Below are 21,787 nucleotides of genomic sequence, written 5' to 3' on the forward strand. Positions count from 1 at the left end.
GAAATGGCCCATTTCCATGTGACAGAGGAGCCTCAGACCAAGGATCACCAGCAGCCTGCCCCAGAGCACACAGTCTTCTGGGACAAAGTATCACCTTAATGATGCTTGGATTTAGATTTTTCCATTATCTAAATCCATGAGCCATTAAATCCCCATTGTTTAAGCCATCCCTTTGTGTGGTATTTGCTTGAGACGGCTAGGAAAGTAAAACATAATGGAAAGAATTCAAGTATAATTTTTTTTAAATACCCAAAAAAAAGAAGTTGGCCAAGTTTTGGGAGGAAAAACTACCCTTTATTATTTTATACATAGCTATTTATGAAGGGTCAGTTTTGGGGAAAGAAATAATAGCATGTTGGAAAGCAGGTGTAATGAATGATGGAGTTGGTGATATTTGATTATTAATACAAAAATGATGATGATGGGGATGAGGTGGGGAAGTGGTGGTATATAAATATATAATATAATAAATATATATTTATAATATAAATATGTATAAATAATATAAATATATAATTAAATATAAAGACATTTTATTTGGGGGTAGTAAATTCTCTCAATCATTAATATTTCAGGATATTTCCATTGATTCTTTGATCTTTATTAAGTATATTGTAAAGCCTGCTAAGTACAGTAACTGAATTAATACTAGAAAATCTTAGGAAGTAAGACTTTTATGCTTGTCACTGTTGTTAAGTCTTATAATATGCATGTTTGTAGATGAAAGATAGATAGATCTTTATCATAGATAGATAATAGATAGAAATATAGATATAAAGTATAATTCACTAAAAATCAGAATATAAAACATTTTAACAGCCTATTTAAAATAATAAAACCTTAGAAAAAGCAGTGTTAGAAGTATACACTTCTTATTACATTTCCATGTATTTGCTGACTTAAATTTTATGTATGGTTATTTCAAACCAATATATATATTAACGATTTTATAAATATATGGGTATTTTATTTATTTAGTTATTTATCTATTTTAGTAAAATTTGGTTACCTTTCTTGCTTTCATTCCTCTTCATTTAAGTAAGAACAATAATACTGCAGAAAATCTTACAGGGATAAATATAATAAGAGAAAATATAATGCATCATCTTGTTAGTGAGTATGTTGAAGCATCATCCTATAACATGCCACTATTCCATTATGAAAAACTGTGACCAAAAGTCAATAGATTTTCTTACTAACCTAGAACAAACTGTGTCTTGGAATGACTTGTGTAACAATGAAAATCAAGAAAGTTTAAAATGCAGATCAAATCCTTTATATCCAGTACTGTTTCTTCTTTTTTTTTCCTTTTTAATCACCTTTCTATAGTCCATTACTAAGAAGAATTTGCAAGCTAGCATGCTATTTATTAATACTTAAAGATCTAAATAAACCTTAACTACATCAATACCACCTACAAAAACTTCCTCATATCTTTTATCTTACTACAAAGTTTTTAAGTGTACTTTCATAATTACTCTATTATGATTGTACACATTTATTATAAAGAGTGATTTTAAACTTCAGACATGAAATTTTTTTCTCAAGTAAGAACCCATTTCTTTCTGAATTACTTAGAGTAGGAACCTTAAAACATAGCCTTTCTAGTAAGATAGTGATTAATCAAGAGTGAGCAATTATCTTTTTTTTTCTTGACTTTCAAATCCACTCAAGTCTGCAACTCTTCTGATGTTTTATTAACCAGCGCTCTCCAGAGAAGCAAAGCCAACAGGGTATGTATAGATAAATATGAATCTTTAAAAACTGGCTCTCACAACCACCCGTAGGGACTGGCAACTCCAAACTCCGTAGGGCTGGCTGCTAACTGGAAATTCCAGAGGCTGAAGTGCTTAGTCCAAATTCCCCAGGGGAAGCAGGCCGGTTAGAAATTCTGGCAAGGAGCAATGCTGAAGTTGAGTTTCAATTCCCCTTCTGACCTCTGAAATCCTCACTCTGTCTTTTACGTTCTCTAGCTGATAGGGTGAGGGCACTCCCCTCATTGCTGAGGGTAATCTTTTTTGAACATAGTTGCAATCAACTGGTTATAGGTGAATATCCCATCTCAAAATACCCTAACATTAACAAGCAGGCCAGGCCTGGACAAGCAACTGGATATCATAATCCAGCCAGTTTGACACATAAAATTATCTATAACATATCTTGGTTGAAATTGTCCTTTATTTATTTAAATTAGATGAGAAAATGTCTGAAATGACCTCAGTGTGCTCCCATCTCTGAAAGAATGACAGATTTTTCTGAGGCTAGGGAAATCCAACAAGGCAAAAATATAATTTTGTTTCCTTCTGAACCTATTGTATATGCAAATATGAGTTAGTCTGAGGCTTTGCGATGTGGTGGTTAAAAGCAGAGACTATTACGTGACATCCTGGGTTGGATTCTTGATTCCATCACTACTGGTTTTATGATCTTAGGCAGAATTTCTTAGCCTTTCTATACCTAACCTTCCTCACCTACTTCTTAGAGTTGTTATAATGATGAAGTGAGTTAAGAAACATTAAATCAGTTAAGATTTGAGTGATATTTGCTATTATTTTAAATAGAGATTTCTTTATTAATGATATTAATGCAGCCCAACTTTAAAACTCTGGGTGGATAGTGGAATTTTTTACTGAAAAAATATTCATTCCTTTTTATTCTTCTATTCTCTGTTTAATAGAAAATATCAATAGAAAGTTAAGTGATATGAAATCTATTTTTGGAATGGTTTAAACAAACTATATTATAATGATTCTTCAGCATCTGATCAGATAGACTTAGGTAAACAAATTAGCTATTATTTCTGTGCTAGATTTTAAAACATTACAGTCTGTGGTTTGTTTACATAGACAATTTTTTTTTAATATAAAGCACGAAATAAGATTATGGATTTCTATTCATTTAGCACAAAAAATATTTAATTCTGGAGTGTGAAAATGAATCCAAGTTTGCATATGTAGGTGTGCTTGTGCGTAGGGCATTCTTAAAACTGTTGCCAGCACAGCTAAGCTGCAAAATATCATCCCCAAATGCAAAACTATTCAAGAAGGAAATTTTTTCTCCATGTAAATTACTCTTCACTCATGATCTGGAATTTCCAAGGAAGATGATTCTAGAGTCCAGGCATGGATTTATTCACATCCATTAATCATGAATTTCTAGTTCAAACTCACAGGGAAGATGCCCTGACTTGGCCAGAAATTGTATAGCACTTGATGATCTGCACTTAACTTTTTGTTTGGCTTCCATAGCACCCAAAGCGCAAAACAAGACCTGATAAGACTTCACAATTGGAAGTGAGAGATGAGTTCGAAGACTTGAAAAGTTAGAATGCATTAAGAAGAGAAAGGATCGATACACCTTCTTTGACTTATTAAGTTTACTTACTTTCCTATTTTCCTCTCTTATAACATTGTCAATAGTGCTTAATCATAATAATATAGTTTTATGATTTTGCACTCTTTAGCAACCTCATATATATTCTCATTTTTTTTCAATTAAATAAGCCATTGTTCTTATGTTTATAACCTGTCCTATGCAACTAAAACCTAACAGGTATTTACTCAAAGAAATAAATGTGACTCGGTTCTTTATATGTGCTTGGATTTTGCTTATCTTGTTTTACTGATCTGAAGTAGTACACATTTAATTCTATTTACTTCCTTCTAAAACCTATTTAATCTCTTGATTTCTAAAATATCTTTATAGTGAATACCAAATGATGGATTTCATCTCACTCTTACATCCCCACTAAGTCCTTCTAGACAAAACTGTCAATCCATAGGAATAAGCATGTCAGTGAAGTCCTTTGAATTTGGGACACACTAAAGGGAGCGCACCTCACCCAGGGTACAAATTTACAAATGTGCATAAAAGTCCAGTATTTTAAAAATCCATAAAGATTACCTGTTTAAAAGTTCTACTATGTGACAATCTCAGATCTATGTTAACGTTAGCTCATTTATTCATCATGAAAACCTTATTAAGCTACTTCATTATCACCCCATTTATAGATGAGGAAAACAAAGCACATAAAGATTAAGCACTTTAAATGAATTATTGATAAGGTTAAGATTCAAAACTGGGCAGTTTGACTCAAGTCTATACACTTATACACTCTATGCCACTTCTTCGTCTGTCAATTGTAGAAATTATATATATATGTATGTATGCATGTATGTATGTATGTGTTAACCTTGGAAAAAGTGTTGATAGTTAACTATTTGGTCATTGGTCCTGGGTCATACTTTTTGTGATTATTTGCTTATAAGGAACATACTTTTTTTCAGGATAAGAACATGCCTTTTTATCTTATTGAATCATTAGTGCTTGGACTCATACCTAGCAAGAGGATGATGTTCTATAATTGTTTCTTAAATGAATGAATAAATGAAAAAGAAGAAATGAAATTAATGTCTAACTCTGAAAAAATGTTTGTCCGGTTTTCTGGAACATGATCTCACTACTTCGAGTCAATTTAGGGTAGGCCACGGCAGCTCAGCAGGCAGACTTCTTGCCTGCCATGTCAGAGACGTGGATTGGATTCCCGGTGCCTGCCCATGCAAAAAAAAGAGTTAATTTAAAAATAATCAGTATTCTTGTGTAACATGGCCCTTTATCTTTTTCATTTGCTTACTTTTATTTTCTTCTTTCTACTAACCAAATAAATTAATTTATCTTGGAATAAATTTGTTTCAGTTTATTTTTAATCCCTATAACCAGTCTTTGCCCCATTAGAAATATTTGAAGTGACCATTCAGGAAAGCAGAATGGAGATAAGGAAGTTGGAACTGTGGTTATTGGCATGTCTCCTTTTCAAGGACCCAATCTATATTCAGCAATAAAGTTCAGTCTCTACATGTTATAATGTATTGTCAAAATGTCAAAAATTATATTCCACATCCTTTTGCTCATCCATTCAACAAATATTTGTTTTAGTTGTTGCTATATGGTGGAGATACTACAGTGAGCACAATATACAAAATCTCTGCCCTTGTAGAACTCATATACTCACAGGCAAAAATGGTTGCATGATGATTTAAAAAAACAAAGATTTTTAAAATTCAGTGTTGTACCTCTCCTTCCATAGCTCTGATCATCTTGTAATATCCAGTTAGCTTCAGGTTGTTCCTTCCCTCTGAAGTAGACAAAGAGAAATAAGACATTATGTCTGTGTGGCTTTGAAAGTACTAGGTACCCCAGAAAAGCCATGCTTTAATCCTGATTCAATCTTGTGGTGGCAGTGGTTTCTTTTAATCCTGATACATCATTGTAGGTGAAAACTCTTGATTAGATTATCTCCACAGAGGTGTGGCATGCCAAATTGTGGGTGTGGCCTTTTGATTAGTGGAGATGTGACTCCATCTATTCAGGGTGGGTCTTGATTAGTTTATTGGAATCCTTTAAAAGAGGAGCATTTTGGAGAGAGCCAACAGTGAGAGAACCAAGAGAAACTTCAGAGTGGAGCTGACACAGATGCCAACACTTGGAAAACAGAGACAAATATCTTGGAGATGCTTGGGGCCCAACAGACATAGCCATGAGATGTTAAACAACCAGAACCAGAAAGAGCCAAGAGAAGCCAACAGATTAAAGTCAGCCCCAGAGAAGCAAAGTAAGGAACCCTTATAGGAAGAGAGGCTGAAAGCAATGGAGCCCAGAGCAAAGGACCAGCAGAAATGACAGCCATTTGACTTTCCAGCTGACAGAGTGTTACAGAATCATCGGCCTTCCCTGAATTAAGGTATCTTTCCATGGATGCCTTAGTTTGTACATTTTTATAGGCTAAGAAATGTAAACTCACAAATTATTAAATTCTCCTTTTAAAAAGCCATTGCAGATCTGGAATATTGCATTCTGGCAGCTTACAAATGAAAACAGTGTCATAGTCGCTGAGGACATTTCTCAGTCTATCAGAGACTGGACTGATGATACTTATTTGTGTTGGGATTGTTTTGCTACCCTACTGAACCTTAGAACCAATCCATAAATTTATGGAGGGTATCTCCTCTTCCAGGACATCCAGCCATATGAATAGGAGTGGATGCTGTAATCCACCTGTATCCTTGCTTGCCAAACTGTGAATCCCAGTGGATTTTTGCATCAGCCTGGAGGAGGGGACACTTACTTTTAATTGATCATCCAAGAGGAGGCACCTTTTCCCTAATATGTCTTCCTAGAGGAGATGCATTTTTATCATGTTTCCACCTAGATTAAGCACTTCTTTTTAATACTCACAAAGTGACCTGAAGTGCTAATGGAACCCTGATAGGCCTCTTGCTTTTTCTTCCAGATGCTTTCACAGTATTTTCTCTTCCTTTATCCTGATTTTTCTCAGGATTCTGAGCTAAGAGTTCACACCTTAAATAACCTCCTCTGATTAAATATTATAATTTATACTCATATATTTGTTCATTACAATACACCCACATATACAAATACACACAGACACATACATATGGCACAAATGTTATTTCCAAAGGTGTACTTCCTTGATTTTCATGACCCTGTCCCTATTTACCTTTTCATTTGTGTTAGTGTGTTTTCCCTAACAAGCAGTGACTTAATAATAAAAAATGATATAGGGAAGTAGGAAGGATGAGGAAATATTGGTCTGGGATGGAAGCCATGCTGAGTCATATTTTCTTGTCTTTGCATTCACATACTCAGATCAACATGGAAAGAAGAATTCTAGTTCTTGAGTAGCCAAATTGAATTGGAAATATGATGGACTTATAATCAACCAATAAATTTACTAAATGAATGACCTCTCTTACTTGAAATGATGGCAAAAATAGTAACACTATTTTATAAGTTTGTTGTGCTCATTAGATGAGCATTTGAATACAAAGACCTTAGTAAGATGTCATGCCTGGAAGGCAGAGTTCAAAGAAATCATCTATTTTTAAATTATTATATAGAGGGTCATCACAGTGGGAAAAGATGACTGGACTACTCATCGATGATTGGTTAAGTTATCACCTCCAGGCTCCAGTTTACACATCTGAAAATTAAAGGCTGGGTTTGAACACAATAGTCAGTGTTTTTCCCACTATGGTTACTTTGTAAGAAATAGTAGGCAAAAGAAAACAATAAAATAGTGAAATATTTGTCAACACGAGAGAGAGAGAGAGAGAGAGAGACAGAGACAGAGAGAGGTCAGGATATTTATTGGCGAAGTAACTGTGCAGAATATTTTAAACTTGAATTATGAAAGTCAAGCCTTAATTAAGGAAAAATGAGATCAGTTTCATAAAATAAATTTCAGCATTCAAAAGAAGCATCTTCTCATTGCACCAGATAAAATGCAGAGTATCTAGAATTAATGTTTGGTTTGACTTTTAAAATGGAGTTCATACTGTGTATAATATGAGTTTGTTAAAATTGCAGTTAGTCCTTTATAATCTCAGTTTATAGCTTTGATAGTAAGCATTCATGGTTCTATATTAAAGCAAATCCTGAAAGATACTTGGGTCAATGACTTGTCATGATTATTATACTTTATATAGTATAATAAATTGATTGTTACTATTATTATTATTACCAGCATCTCTTCAGCAGTAAGATGAACATACTTTAATGAAAATAGGTTAGTTGAATCATATTGAAATGCATTGAGAAAGCTGTCCCTACCTGATTTTTTTCCTTTCTTGTTAATCCCTAGAAATCTCTGCAAAAAGTTGTTCAAGTTTAAAAGAAGAGATGGGATTGTGTGAACAGGGTGGGACATCGTGACTGGCTCTAAATGTCCCATTCTACATACCTAAAATCAGTTGGCCTCATATCTCTCAGAGTCATCAAAAGAATAACTGAAATGTTTTGGAAACACCTACCCATTTCAAGTTGCAAATGCCTTATTAGATTAGCAAGTGCGCATATGGCTAGAGCAAATCTAAAATGAGGATTGGAAAAATGTGTTAGTGTTTGCAAAATCCATGCCTGCTAAATTGTTTCTGTAAATAAAATTGAAGTCAGCAAAAATGAAGTACTACAGCTGCAGTATCCTAGTGATTTCTACTATTTATCATATTTGAAGAATTGTTAAACCTTTAAAGGAGTCTCCATTTCTATTTTGTCAATGACTCCTTTCTTCAAATTCATAACAGAAAAAAAAAGCAAAGAAAAGGAAAAACAACTATCTTTTTACAGATATGACTTTCATGGAAGTTGATGGGGTTGAAAATCAAGAAGGACAGTGCTTCTTTCTGGGGTGTCTATAAAGTCAAGCCTTAATTTTTTCATAGAATTTATGTGACTATTATATCAAGCTTTTTAAAAATGTGGTTGGCACTAAGTCTTTTGGTTTATTATAAATTGGTTTCCACATGATATGCTTTATATAGAATAATAAATTGATTGCCACTGTATATTGGATTGTGTTTATAAAATATTGGATTGACTGAATAATAAATCTTTCTTTTCAGCAATTACTTTTATTGGTGTGAATAAATTATATTGGTTTTGCGGTGAGCCAAAATGTTTCACATGTAAATTATACTGTCTTGGCCAGGTGATATTGAGTTTAACATTTAATTTAAAAGTTGAGGAAAATATATATGAATATTACATATTTTATGACAATCAATTATATCATTTTTGCAGATAACAGCAACTCACTCCAAAATCTCATTATATTAAAATTGAAGATATTTTATTTAGTTATTATAGACCGTTTCATATTCTATGCCAGTTTGTGTTTGCATGTTTGGTATAAAACCTGCATTTTTTTAATTATATTTCTGAACTTGGACAAAAGAATGTAATATGTGAAAACTCAAATCTCAGCACAATATACAGAGGAAAATTTTGAAAATTATATATATTTTTTCAAAATAGGAATTCCTTGACTTTTGGGATAATGAATTTCTAAAACAAAGTAACTATGTATAATAACACATTATTTTATTATAGTTGGAACTCTTGCATTTGTTAAAGAGTCTAGTTTATGATCACATAAAAAATCATTATTATAAAAGTCATTTAAAGTGTGAACATGTCATGGTTATCAGCAGTTTACAAAATTCTATAATTCCTCAAACGGAGTTGTATGTACTACTTTTTTAATTCTTTTGATCAGCACCAATGAAGCAGCTGCTTTATTTCAGAAAACTAAGGTAACTTGTTGTCGTTTAATAGAGAACTGCTGGAATTAGAGAAAAGTCATGCATATAATACAAGGTTCTCATAGCAACCCTATTATTAACACTTTGCATCTGTGTAGCCTTTGTCACAATTGATGAAAGCACAGTTTTCTAGTTTTCTAATTGTATTATGTCAGCGCTGTTAATCATGTTCATGATATAGTACTATCATAACCACCATCCATTACCAAAACAATTCCATCATTCCAAATAAGAACTCTGCATAATGTAGCTTTAACTCTATATTCCCTATCTACATCCTGTCCCCCAGTAACCTAAGCTCTAGTTTCTGACTTTAGGAAGTTGCTTATTCTAATCATTACCTATCAGTGAGATCATATAATATTTGTCCTTTTGTGTCCAGCTGATTTCACCCAGTATGATGCCTTCACAGGTCACACATGTTGTCACCTATGTCAGAATTCATAGCTGAATAATATTCCACTGTGGGCATACCGTATTTTATTTATCCATTCAGTGGTTGATGGACACATGGGTTGCCTTCATCTTTTGGCAATTGTGGATAATACCACTGTGAATATCAATGTGTAAATATCTGTTTGAGTCCCTGCTTTCAGTATTTTGGGGTATATGCTTATAAGTGGAATTACCAAGTCATATGGTAATGCTATATTTAGCTACCCTGTACAAATATATTACTATGAGAATATGTCTTGGCCAATGGCACTTGAATAGCAATTGAATCTTACAACTTTCAGATGGCATTTATTCTGCTCCTTTGTCCTTTTATATCCTTTCTCTTGGATGGGAAGTGACCAACATCCGACAGCACAAAAAGAAAATTCATGCTAATGATTCAGAGAGATAATTCACCTTCAGGGATTCCTGTGTTATCTCATGGAGCAGAGGGGCATGTCTAATCTGAACTGCCTGCTTATCTGTGGAAATTTATGTAAAAGAAAAGTAATTTTGTATTATTTAAGTGACTGCTCTTTGAGTTCCATGCTTACCACAAATTAAATTGCACCCCAAATAGTACAAATATTTGAATAAAGAGACTGACCAGCAGTGGAAACTTAAACTTAATATAGTAATCTGAAAATATGAAAATTAATCTAGCTTGCTTTTTGGGTTAGACTTTAAATTTCTATCGGCTTCTTTATTTGACATGGAACTCTTTATAATTTTGCTTCTCTTTAAAATGTATTGTATTTTTTGTAGCCTATTTCATATGTATGCCAAGCTAGCTATGCATCTGAACTACCTAGAAAATTTTTTAATTTTCCCAGATCTCATACATATGCTTAGAGAATTCAGATAAAATTTGTAAACTAAAGCCAAATATTTATGCTTGTATTGCAGAACAAGCCCTGCCAATAAATTGTTTACAAAAGAGGATTCTGTATATGAACAGTTCACTATAAAAAAATAGAAAAATATTTACTAGTTGAATGTAACCCAGAACAATCATGGATGACAATAATCGTGTGATGTAAAATGGAAATTAAGGCAAAAACCTAGGTGGGAGAAGGAGCTTCTATTTATATAGATTAATTCCCATAAAAACATATTTGTCAAGAAACACTGTGTATCAACACTAGAACATCGTGTGTAGAATGCAAAATTGTTTGAAATAAAAAGGGAAATTGAAATTTCACACGTACACATGACATTTCAAACACAAAGAATATAAATAATGTGATCATACATTTAATTAATAAATATGGAACCAACACTGTCTCCGTGAACATAGAAACTATTTTTAATTATTCAATGAGGTAATGACAAAAATATATCAGCCACTACAAAATATTTTAAAAACAGCAGTTTATACACTGGTTGTGGCACAATCACTTTAATCATATTGCATTGTATTCATAATAAATTTATCAAATCATTTTTGCATCATTACTTTAGGCTTTCTGTATTTAATTCTATTTTGTTAAAATTGTTTCTATATATGTCAAATTATGTTTTGCCTGGCTTTATGTTCTGAAAAGCTTTGTCAAGTATGGCTCCTATATTTGCTGGTTAGATATATTTAATTAAACTATATTAAATAATGATTTCTTGATTAAAAATTGACAATTTTATGATTGTGAATTTTGAGTCACAATTTCTTTATGAGGCCGCATATTTATATTAAATATTTGTTGTTTCATAATTTTCACCATAATGTGAAATACCTTCCAGAGATTCAGAGCCAAATTTTTATTATACTATTGCAAAAAATAAAAACAAAACTCATTTCAAAAAGAGTTCTTGACATTTATAATTAGATTTACTTTAAAAAATGTTGAATATATTTTTATATAAGTCACTCATGTCTTAATTATCAGAATTTATTTTGGAATAAATACACCTATAATAATCTTACACCTATGTTACTCTTATTTTATTTTAATAGACCTACCACTCATACAATAATTTCAGTTTGAACTATTTGAAAATTTTACTTTTAACACCAAAGGCACATGTTTTTCTCAAGAGTACAATTATTAGTGAGAAAATTTACACATTTACTTATCTAAAATTATACAGCAAAAGGTCTATAAATGTGCTATCTAATAAAATAGCTACCAGCAATATGTGATTATTTAAATTTAAATCGAACAGAATTAAATTAAATTTAAAACTCCTTTTCTCATTCTCATTAATCACATTTCAAGGGCTTAATAGCCAATGGGTCAAGTGGCTAGCATATTGGATACAGAACATTTCCAACATCATGAAAAGTTCCGTTAGATATCACTCATCTAAAACAAGAATTTCCAGCAGTAGTTTTGTTCCATTATTATATATTAAATTCTAAGTATATATAATCCAAACTATTTTTTTCATAGGAAAGTAGTTCTATGGCATGCCCTTCAGGTATAGCTAAATGATTTTTTTGGTTATAGAAAATTTTGAAATTACTTCATTGAATAAAGTAAAATAAGTTAATTGCAGCAGGATTCTATAGAGCCTTCTTACACTTAACGTGTTTCCACGTTGGAATTCTTCAAAAAGGGGTATATTATTTAATGTTTTCCAGTGTTTTTATAACTATAGGACCTCTACATCCTATTTTTGAAGGGCTTGTTGTAGAATAGCATCTGTGCAATATTTTATTTAAAAACAATTAAAAAGGTATGGAGATATTATAAAAAAGAGTTTGCAAAACATAGGCATAGAAAAAGCCAAAATCATCAAGACATTTATATCATTCTCATTTTAGACAATGACTGTTGAATTTTATACAATTCTTTACTGTATTAATGGAAATCTTGCTAATTACCATAGCAGACATGGTTTATCAGACTAGAAAATGAATGGCATCAAATAGAGACAAACTTACAACAATGCACTGCTATTCTAATGGAATATGGCAATGATTTATTTCAATTTACAGAACCAATAAAGACAATAATAATTATTCCCATATCTTCTAACCAGTCATGCTTCTCTTTCTTCTTAAATTTTCTCAAACATAACTTCTCCATGGAATCTTTAATGACCCAACATTAAGACATAATTCCTTAAATGTTCTCTTGTTATCAGAAGATAAAAAATGCTCGTTATAGTTAGGCAACATAGTAGACTTTTTACAGTATCATTGCTTTATCTTCACAATGATCTTTATAAAGTTGAATACCCTTACCTACTTTTCATAAGGATAAACTGGTACCTGGGGTGATTAATTAATATTCCCATTTGTATACACTTAGAAACAATTATGGGTTTTGAAGTGAGATCTTTCTGACTCTGAAAACTGTATTCTTTTCAGTGTTTTATATTGTCCTTCAAGTCTCACATAATTATTTTGTGTTTGTCAATACTTTTTTTTTTATTTTACTGGGTGACATATTCCTGAAATATTCCAAAGTTTCATCATGTATTCACTAGTCCTATGCATGCTACATGCTTTGAATCTCTGTGCCTTTATGCTTGATTGCTCTTCCAAGAAGAATGTCCAGCATTCTCTATGTTAATCATATGCATACTACTCCACACTCATTAACTGCTCAGTTCAAGTGTCCTTCCCTCTAGAATATCTCCTTTAATTCCTTAATGAAAGTAACTACAAGATCATGCATTTGTCTCTATTATCTCTTCTCTAATTATTAGGATCACAGCTATTTTGCCACCTGTTATATCTTCCTTTTCTGACTTTAATTTCCTAGAATCATAATTTTTGATATAGGTACAAACACCAAATTACTGCACATGGGATCTGATGAATAAATATTTTGAATAAATAGCTATATTTTACCGTTCAAAATTTACTTGTAGATCCCTTTAGGTTAACTTTTTACACATCCTGCAGGTTCATTTTATAATGTAAACCCAGTCATGTGATTAATTGCACAGAACTCATAAAGAGATCGTGAGAGACAACACCAAGTTAATTAATCCATGATGTCTGTCACTCCCTATGACTTACTGTAAATTGCTCTTGCCTTTGTTACTATGACTTACATGACCTTGTTCTTTTCTCTTTTTTTTTTTCATATCCTTACTGCCTTCCCATTCTTATCCAAATGTGACGTATTTTGTGTTGGACTGTCCCTTTCAAGACCTTCACCACGGACTAACAGAGCATTCGATTTTATATTTTTCTTCTCTTCATATGTCTCAGCCATAAATTAGAGGAATTCTGTAATATAATGCACTATTATCTCATATCTCCCTTTCCCTCCTCTCAGTATGGTAAGAAAGTAGTATTTGGTCAACCCTTGTGTTCTAATTCTTATACAATAGATCTGAAATAAAACTGTCAAGATGCTTTGAATATATTAATATTCATTAACCCATTCATTCATTTAATCAGTCACCAAATATTTACTGAACTAGTAATGTAATAGGTAGCATATATTCAAGAGCGATAGATCAGATCCTGGCACTGGGAAAATGAAACTTACAGTTCAATGTTCTCCACATCATCTATCAATATCATCCTGAAATTTAGCTATCAGGCATATAACAGCATAGTTCAAATTGATCCTAAATTCATAAATCTAGCAATTTGTTTGATAATTTATTTCATTAACTAGACTTGTGCAAATTTAACCAAAGCATGAGAATATATTTTAAGCAAAAAATCTAATTACAATAAGATCAATATGCATATAGATATCAAATTATGAAGTATCATCAGTCAAAAATAATTTCAAACCATCATGGGTAAATTTTTGGCACGTTTTCACATCCACATGATTATTAGAAATTCAGTTACAGACCAATTCAATCTCCTATAATGGGGGCAGCCAAATCTGTATAGTTTGATAAGAAGCTATTTGTGGAACAGTTAATTCTTAGAACCACTGTGGGAATACTCACATAAGCACAAGCTATTGTAATTTTATTTTTACTCAAGCTTACTATGGTTTGTTGGATTGTCTACCAGAATTTCTGAGCTTTCCTCCAATGCTATCAAATTTAATAGTACCCTGTGGGTATGCAGAAATTTTGCTTCACGAGGAATGTTCCCGTGAGTGTTTCCTGGCAGCTGTTCTTGGCACAGATGGATCTGGGATTTCATATTGGCATCTGCTCCTATGGGCTGGCGGCCGATCCCACTGCTCCCAGCGGGTCCCATTGGCATTGGTTTTCAGCATGTCCCAGAGGCTGTTCATCTTGGCAGGAGCATCTCCTAGCAGTCTCTTCTGATTATAGCTCAGAGAGTCCTCTTGTGTCATGGGTGTTCCCTAGCCTGTCTGTCTTTTTTTTTTGGCAACTCTCAGGGAGCCCGAGCAGTTGGATAGTGACCTCTGGAGGGCAATTACCAGCCTTATTCTTTAATGAGTTCTCCGGAAAATGTCTTAGCATTGCAAAGTTCTTTCAAAAGGATATTTGAAACTTTTTAGTTATGCCAATCTACATCAAGGAAACAGGTTCCTGAAATGCCACACAGTATTATTTCTTAGGTCTCTTTTCAGTTTCTTTTGCTCTCTTGCTCTATTATAAAGAATGAAATGGGTCTACAGAAATGCCTTCCTATCCAATATTACTTGACTAGAAATCTCAAAGACAAGTTGACAGATTTAAAACCCAGATATCAAAAAACCTTGCTTTCTCTAAAATATTTGAAGAGTAAATAGTCACTCTGACAAATTAATTTCTGAAAAGGCCCTATTGATCTAATAGTGGCAAATAAATTAAACTCTCCTATATAGATGGCAATGTGACAAAGAATTGGAAATAAATATAATGAAATAATAATAATAATGACAGCTATGATTTGTTTATACATTTCTATGTATCAAGTTTGTATACACACACAGTTTATGTAATTTCTAATACAAAACACTGCAAAGTAATATGATTCGTATTTTATTGAAAAAGAAATGGGCCCTGATAAAGACATCAGTGTAATCAGACACATTTTTGTTCAAACAATAGTAACTCTAACTTAAGCAATTACCTCAGTTTTGCATGTCATTGTGAATATCAAATGCTGGTAATACACACATTTATATCTTCAAAGCTAGACTTTCCTGACCTGCAGACACTTAAGTGCAGGGTCGACTTCACATAGCCTTTTAGATAAGAGATAAGCTTCTTAAATTTACGATACCCCAAAATGAAACCTTCATCTTTCTTGTCAAACCTACTGTCATGCAGTCATCTCCTTCTTAGTAACTGACAATGCATTTTCTTCCACATTTCATCTGTAAATCTCACTGGCTCTATCTTCAAAATGAACCTAAATCTAGAATCAAACAACTTTCACCTTTTTATTTATCTGTGCATAAACACACACACACACACACTAATACATGCTTAGCCAAGGGGATTCTGTAAATGTAGAATCTAGACTATCCAAGGTAGATAAGCACATTTCAACATATTCCCCATATTAATTTGCCATGCTGTTTGACCAACACCACACACTGGGCTGACAAACAAGAAGACTATAATGGCTTAAGGTTTCAGAGATCAGAAAGCTTGCTTTCTCCCGGGTTGGTTGCATTCTGGCTGGCTGGCAGTATTTGGTTTCCTTGGCTTTCCCATCCCATGGCAATGTCTTCTCCTTTCTCTTCTAGGTTCATTGACTCCCAGCTTCTCTTCCACATGGCTTTCTCTCCATTAAACCTGCACTAACAGAATTTAGGTGCAACCTCGTTCAGTTGAGACACATCTTAACTAAAAAATAACATCTCGAAAAGCTCTTGCTTCCATTCCCACAGGAATGGATTAAGATTAAGAACATGCCCCATTTTGTTTTGTTTTTCTCAGGTACATAATTCAATTTATCACAACTAGCAAATATTGTGAATACATAGGTGTGTAAAGCTCAATATCGGAATAATGATTGGTTATTTTAAAGACCAGAGATACCAAAGCATAATTGCAAATCTATTGCATTTAACTATCATCTTATCTATATATTATCATCTATCTATCTATCTACTTTTTATTGTCTACCATCCATCTTTATTTGTTATTATTTCTGATTATTTACTATTAAAGACAATGTAACAATATCAATTTTTGGATGAACTGCATAGAAATATAAAACTCATTTAATATTTTAAGAGGAGGATGTGTTTGTGTATATCACATGATGACCAGAAAATACTGGTGACAGTTCTTTTTTTATCCTTTCTCCTTCCTCCCCCCACTCCCTCCCTCCCTTCCTTTCTTCCCTTCTTACTTTCCTTCCTCTTTTCCTTCCTTCCCTCCTTCTTTCTTATCTTTCTTTCTTCTTTCTTATCTTTCTTCCTTCTTTCCCTCCCTCCTTCCATCTTTCTTTCTTTCTACCCTTCCTTTTTTATTTTCAAAAAATGAAAGTGTTCCAGAGGCTCCCCTGCTGAACTCTGTTTATATTACATTAGCCACAACTGGGCCAAATACTCATCTTGTTACAATAAATAAAATACAACAGGCTTGATTGGCTTAAATTTAGGCTAAGCTTGATGTATAAGTACACCAGGATTAGGAGTTACTTTCCTTGAGTTATATGATGGAAGTTAAGACAAACAAATGAAGTCAACAAGGAAGAAGGTGAATAGATATAGATAAGAAACAACATTGTTGCATGCACTTTCTCTCATATCAGTCTTTGTAACACCAACACCTGTAATCACGCATAGCATAATTTAGAAGCTTGTTAAATCTGTGCTGCCTGAATAGTGACAATTTATTTCAGATTGCCTTGTCACTACCCTATCACAGTAGAACAGAATTTACTATCAGTTTTTAAGATGATATTTATTGAAAAGGTGTTCTAGTTTGCTAGCTGGTGGAATGCAATATATCAGAAATGGAATGAATTTTAAAACGGGGAATTTAATGTTGCTAGTTTACAGTTCTAAGGTTGAGAAAATATCCCAATTAAAACAAGTCTATAGAAATGTCCAATCTAAGGCATTCAGGGAAAGGTACCTTGGTTCAAGAAGGCTGATGAAGTTCAGGGTTTCTCTCTCAAGTGAGAAGGCACATGGCAAACATGGTCAGGGTTTCTCTCTCATCTGGAAGGGCACATGGTGAACACAGCATCCTCTGCTAGCTTTCTCTCCTGGCTTCCTGTTTCATGAAGCTCCCCATGAGGCATTTTCCTTCTTCATCTCCAAAGGTCGCTGGCTGGTAGACTCCCTGCTTCTTGTGGCCATGTCATTCTCTGCTCTCTCAGAAATCTCTTGCTTTCTCCAAAATGTTTCCTCTTTTATAGGATTCCAGTAAACTAATCAAGATCCACCAAAATGGGTGGAGATATGCCTCCACCCAATCCAGTTTAGCAACCATTCTTGATCAAGTCACACCTCCAGGGGGATGATCTAATTACAAATTCAAATATACAGTACTGAATAAGGATTAGAAGAAATGACTGCCTTTACAAAATGGGATTAGGATTAAACATGGCTTTTCTAGGATATATACATCCTTTCCAATCAGTACAAGAGGTGTGATAGATTGAACTATATACCCCAATTTAGACATATTTTTAACTTAATCTGCATTCTTATGAGCGTGAGATCATTGTAAATAGGACCTCTAAAAGATGTTATTTTTACTTAAATTGTAGCCTTAACTGAATGAGAGTAGGCCTTAATCCATATTATTGGAGGTCTTATAAAACAAAAACAGAAGCCACAAGGTAGAGATGGCCACTCAGGAAGATGCCAGTGGAGACAGGGAAAGAGCTGGCAAAAAATAGCACATGGCCTTGTGACGGGAGGCAGCAATCTAAGGCAACAGACCTCAGGAAATGCCAAAGCCAGAACCAGAACCCTACAGACTCCAGAAAAAAGCAAGCCTTGATGATGTCTGGATATCAGATTTCTTGCATCAAAACTGTATGCCACTAAATTATCATTGTTTAAGCCAACCCATTGTGTGGTATTTGTCACAGCAGACTGGTAAACTAGGATGAAGGGTTTCAATAATACACTGAAAATGAATTAAAGAAGGAAGTCATTTTGCAAAGCTTCCACTCAGTTTGTCCAATGTAGAAATATCTTCCTTTTTTCACTCAGTTCTAGAGAAGACCAATGTGAAATGTAAGAGAGTTCAAGGTCAGAGAGGGGCTGTAGATTTGTAAAGACCTAAGTTATGTGCCAAACAATGTATGAAGAGTGCATAACAAATAAAGGTTCCCAAACATTCAACTAATTGAGCTTTGCTCATAGTCTGGCCATCAGGAAGGCACAGTAATTCCCAAGCCAAAAAAAGAGAGAATAAATTATAAATTCAGGGCATAATGACAATTTCCTTCCCTGTCTATCTTATTGATTCTAAGAATTAGGTACTAGTTACCTGATCTATTAATATGAGTTAGTCCTTCTCCATGCAAAATTCATGGAGCCAAATTTTAAAGAAAATCTATTTTCCTCCAGGATTTTCTTCTTTTCTTTCTTTAACTCTGTCTCTTTAATATCTAGATGACTATTTTGACACAATATCAGTGATAGAAGTCTGTGAAAAGAATTTAAAAGCAGATATATTTTGCTTATATCAGCATTTTAAGTGGCAAAATCTAGAATCTCATAAAGATATAAGCTTTCTGTAGTGTTCACAGCATTATATGCGTATATATTGATCTTTATTTGTTTTGCCTTATTTTGTTTTATTCTGTTCTGTTTTGCTTTAGAGAGGAAGTAAGAAAGAATTTTAAAAGCACAGGTCTTGGAGTAACAGACAACTGGCTCTAAATTCTGGCTCTAAGTATAGTTCTTACTTGTTCTATAACTATGTATAATTTAATTTCTGTTGTCTCCTTTCTTCAATTATAAATGTTAATAATATACAAAGAGTTTTTAAAAGCACAGATAATATGCATTTCATGGAACATATGATATGCTTAACAAAGAGTATTTCTTACAATTATTAATTGTAATTTTCCTTACAATTAGATAGAGAACCTATCTAGATAGAAAATCAACCCCTTAATTAAATCTGATACATATTATTAAAACTTAGTTTGGCTTTTCCTAACAGGTATGGGCTTGGATCAGTTTTTTTTCATGGTTATTTTCTAGAATATCACATGACAGTCTCTTCCAACTGAATTAATTTTTATGTCAGAAATATTTTGCATGAAAAAATTGCAAAACCTGTGAAATCTCTGATCCCATAGAGCTAGTTTAAAGATACATTGTAATTGTATGATTCTACTTAAAGCTACAGTCAACCTGACACTTTGACTATTTGGTCCTGAAAGAAAAAGAAACAGCAAAACAGCCTGTAAATTACCACAATTATTTTCTCTAATCAGTTATATTTAGTATGAAGTAATAGGACTTTTTTTCTAAAAGGAATTAATTTGAACCTGCCCACCTTACTAACTTCTGACTTGGAGGGCTGAATTTACTAATTAAATCCACAACAGATTAATTAGCTAGTAATTTGGGAAGTTAATCATCATTTAATGGTACTTGTTAAGTGTCTTCATTTCTATGAAGCTTGTGTTGTAAGATTGGTTTCGGGAGGATGGAAATATCACTTGCAGAAATATTTAAGTGATTTTGGACAACCCGTCCCAAGTTAAATATACCCCTTAGTGCTGATCATCCCTTTTATAAACATTTAAGGACTGGAATTAAATACAACAATACAAACAATAAAACACATATTACATGTATTAGAGCCTGCATGGCTTTCATTAGGGCTTCATTAAATTATTTTCCACATCAAACATTTTAAAATAATTTTCAGCATTATGTGCACAACCTTTGATCTTTATCTCTTTCTGTCTTTCTCTGGAGAATTTTTCACATACCATCTCAAGTCACAGACAAAAATCAATTTTGTGATTTCTTCCTAGAAGCTAATGAAAATTTGTTTAAATCATAAATTAACAACATAATTTGCCCAGTGCAGCAGAAATATCTGCCTTGGTTCACTAGGTTGAAGAAAAGTCCAATTTGCAATAGCAAGGGAGTTCTAAGTCATGAATAAAACAAATCAAGGAAGTTTGTATTTAACTAAATTGTGACCGACTGAAGCCAGAATGTTAGCCCTTACTTTTTAGTGCTGATGCTTTCTTAAAGACTACGATAATATTTGCTGCAGATATAAAAATATTCCTCTATTTGTGTGTGTACTCATGCATGCACACACACTGCACAAATATCCTGAATGGATTTTGAAAATGACATATTTACACTGTAATGTTCAAGGGAACACAGTGGTAAAACAGAGTGTTGGCCAGTGAACCCTCATGGATTTCCCTGAGCTGCATTTTCTTCCTTTACTTTACTTTTCTGTATTTGTGAGAGCTCATGAAAGAAGATTCTTTATCTATATTTAGTTTGCTGTCCTTGAACTGTTTGTAAATTTGCCATACCCTTCAATCAAGTACTCATCATAAAAATTGTTCCTATACGTAGAGAATTTTAACAAAATTTCTTTAGAATATTTTTCTAAAACTTGCTTAAAATTTTGCCCACTTTCAGGAAATGTCTTTTTCACCCAATTTTCAATTCCAGGCTGCAGTGCAAGCGTGCTCTCTCTTATTCTGGCCTCAGTGTCACTGCAGAACAGCAGACTCAGTTCAGCCTGTAACCTTGCATATCCTTTTGTAAAAAGGAAGTGATTTCAGTGACATTTTCCCTTTGAGGTCATTCTATAGAAGAATCTCAGAATTGACAACTTCAGAGACATCATCTCCTAGATCAGCTTGCTACAATGCTTTTAAGCAGACTATTCTGTGAGATTGAAAATTATCTGCTTCCCTCCTGGGGACAGGGAGAAGGGAAGAGCAAGTAAGGTGAGACATCATTTGGTACATTCTTACTTGCCAACAAACCAACATTATCCAGCAACACTAATGATTAGTACAATTGGTCCAGACACTGAAGTTAATCATTCTAAATTTTATGTGAGGAAATCCTCCATTCCCATTTGACAAATGTTTAAACAGTTTCTTCATACCAAATATATCACATTATTATCCTTCTGATAATGTTGATGATAGAATAGGATATGAGGCCAGTTGAATACTCAAACATAGAACCAAGATCTACCTTACAGAATTTCATTTCGGTTAAAAAAAAATACATGCACTTCCTGCACTATTTACTCTGTGAGGAAGAAACAATTTTGTGTTGATTTGGGTAAATGCTTTTGCTTCAGATAATTGCCAGCATCACATCATACCACAATAAACACTCAACAGTTGATTTATTATCAGTTCAGCAATCAAGATTTAATGAAGTATTATATTTAACAATCCTCTGTTCTTTTTTTTTTTTGAGAATATGAAGGAC

At 33.2% G+C, this 21,787-nt stretch overlaps 1 long non-coding RNA gene across 6 annotated transcripts in view; it reads right to left on the reverse strand.

Moving 5' to 3' along the window:
* LOC143663541 (uncharacterized) overlaps window positions 1-21,787 on the reverse strand; it is an 80,316-nt gene that overhangs the window by 47,705 nt on the left and 10,824 nt on the right. For 5 of the 6 annotated variants that reach the window (XR_013166019.1, XR_013166018.1, XR_013166015.1 and 2 more), the window contains exon 2: window positions 5,012-5,134. This is a non-coding gene — a long non-coding RNA (uncharacterized LOC143663541). Of the gene's footprint in view, window positions 1-1,009; window positions 1,065-5,011; window positions 5,135-21,787 lie in introns of all 6 variants that reach the window. The other variant, XR_013166016.1, reaches the window with a different exon arrangement.

This window comes from Tamandua tetradactyla, chromosome 19, assembly GCF_023851605.1.
Source record: "Tamandua tetradactyla isolate mTamTet1 chromosome 19, mTamTet1.pri, whole genome shotgun sequence".
In the NCBI taxonomy this organism is placed as follows: domain Eukaryota; kingdom Metazoa; phylum Chordata; class Mammalia; order Pilosa; family Myrmecophagidae; genus Tamandua; species Tamandua tetradactyla.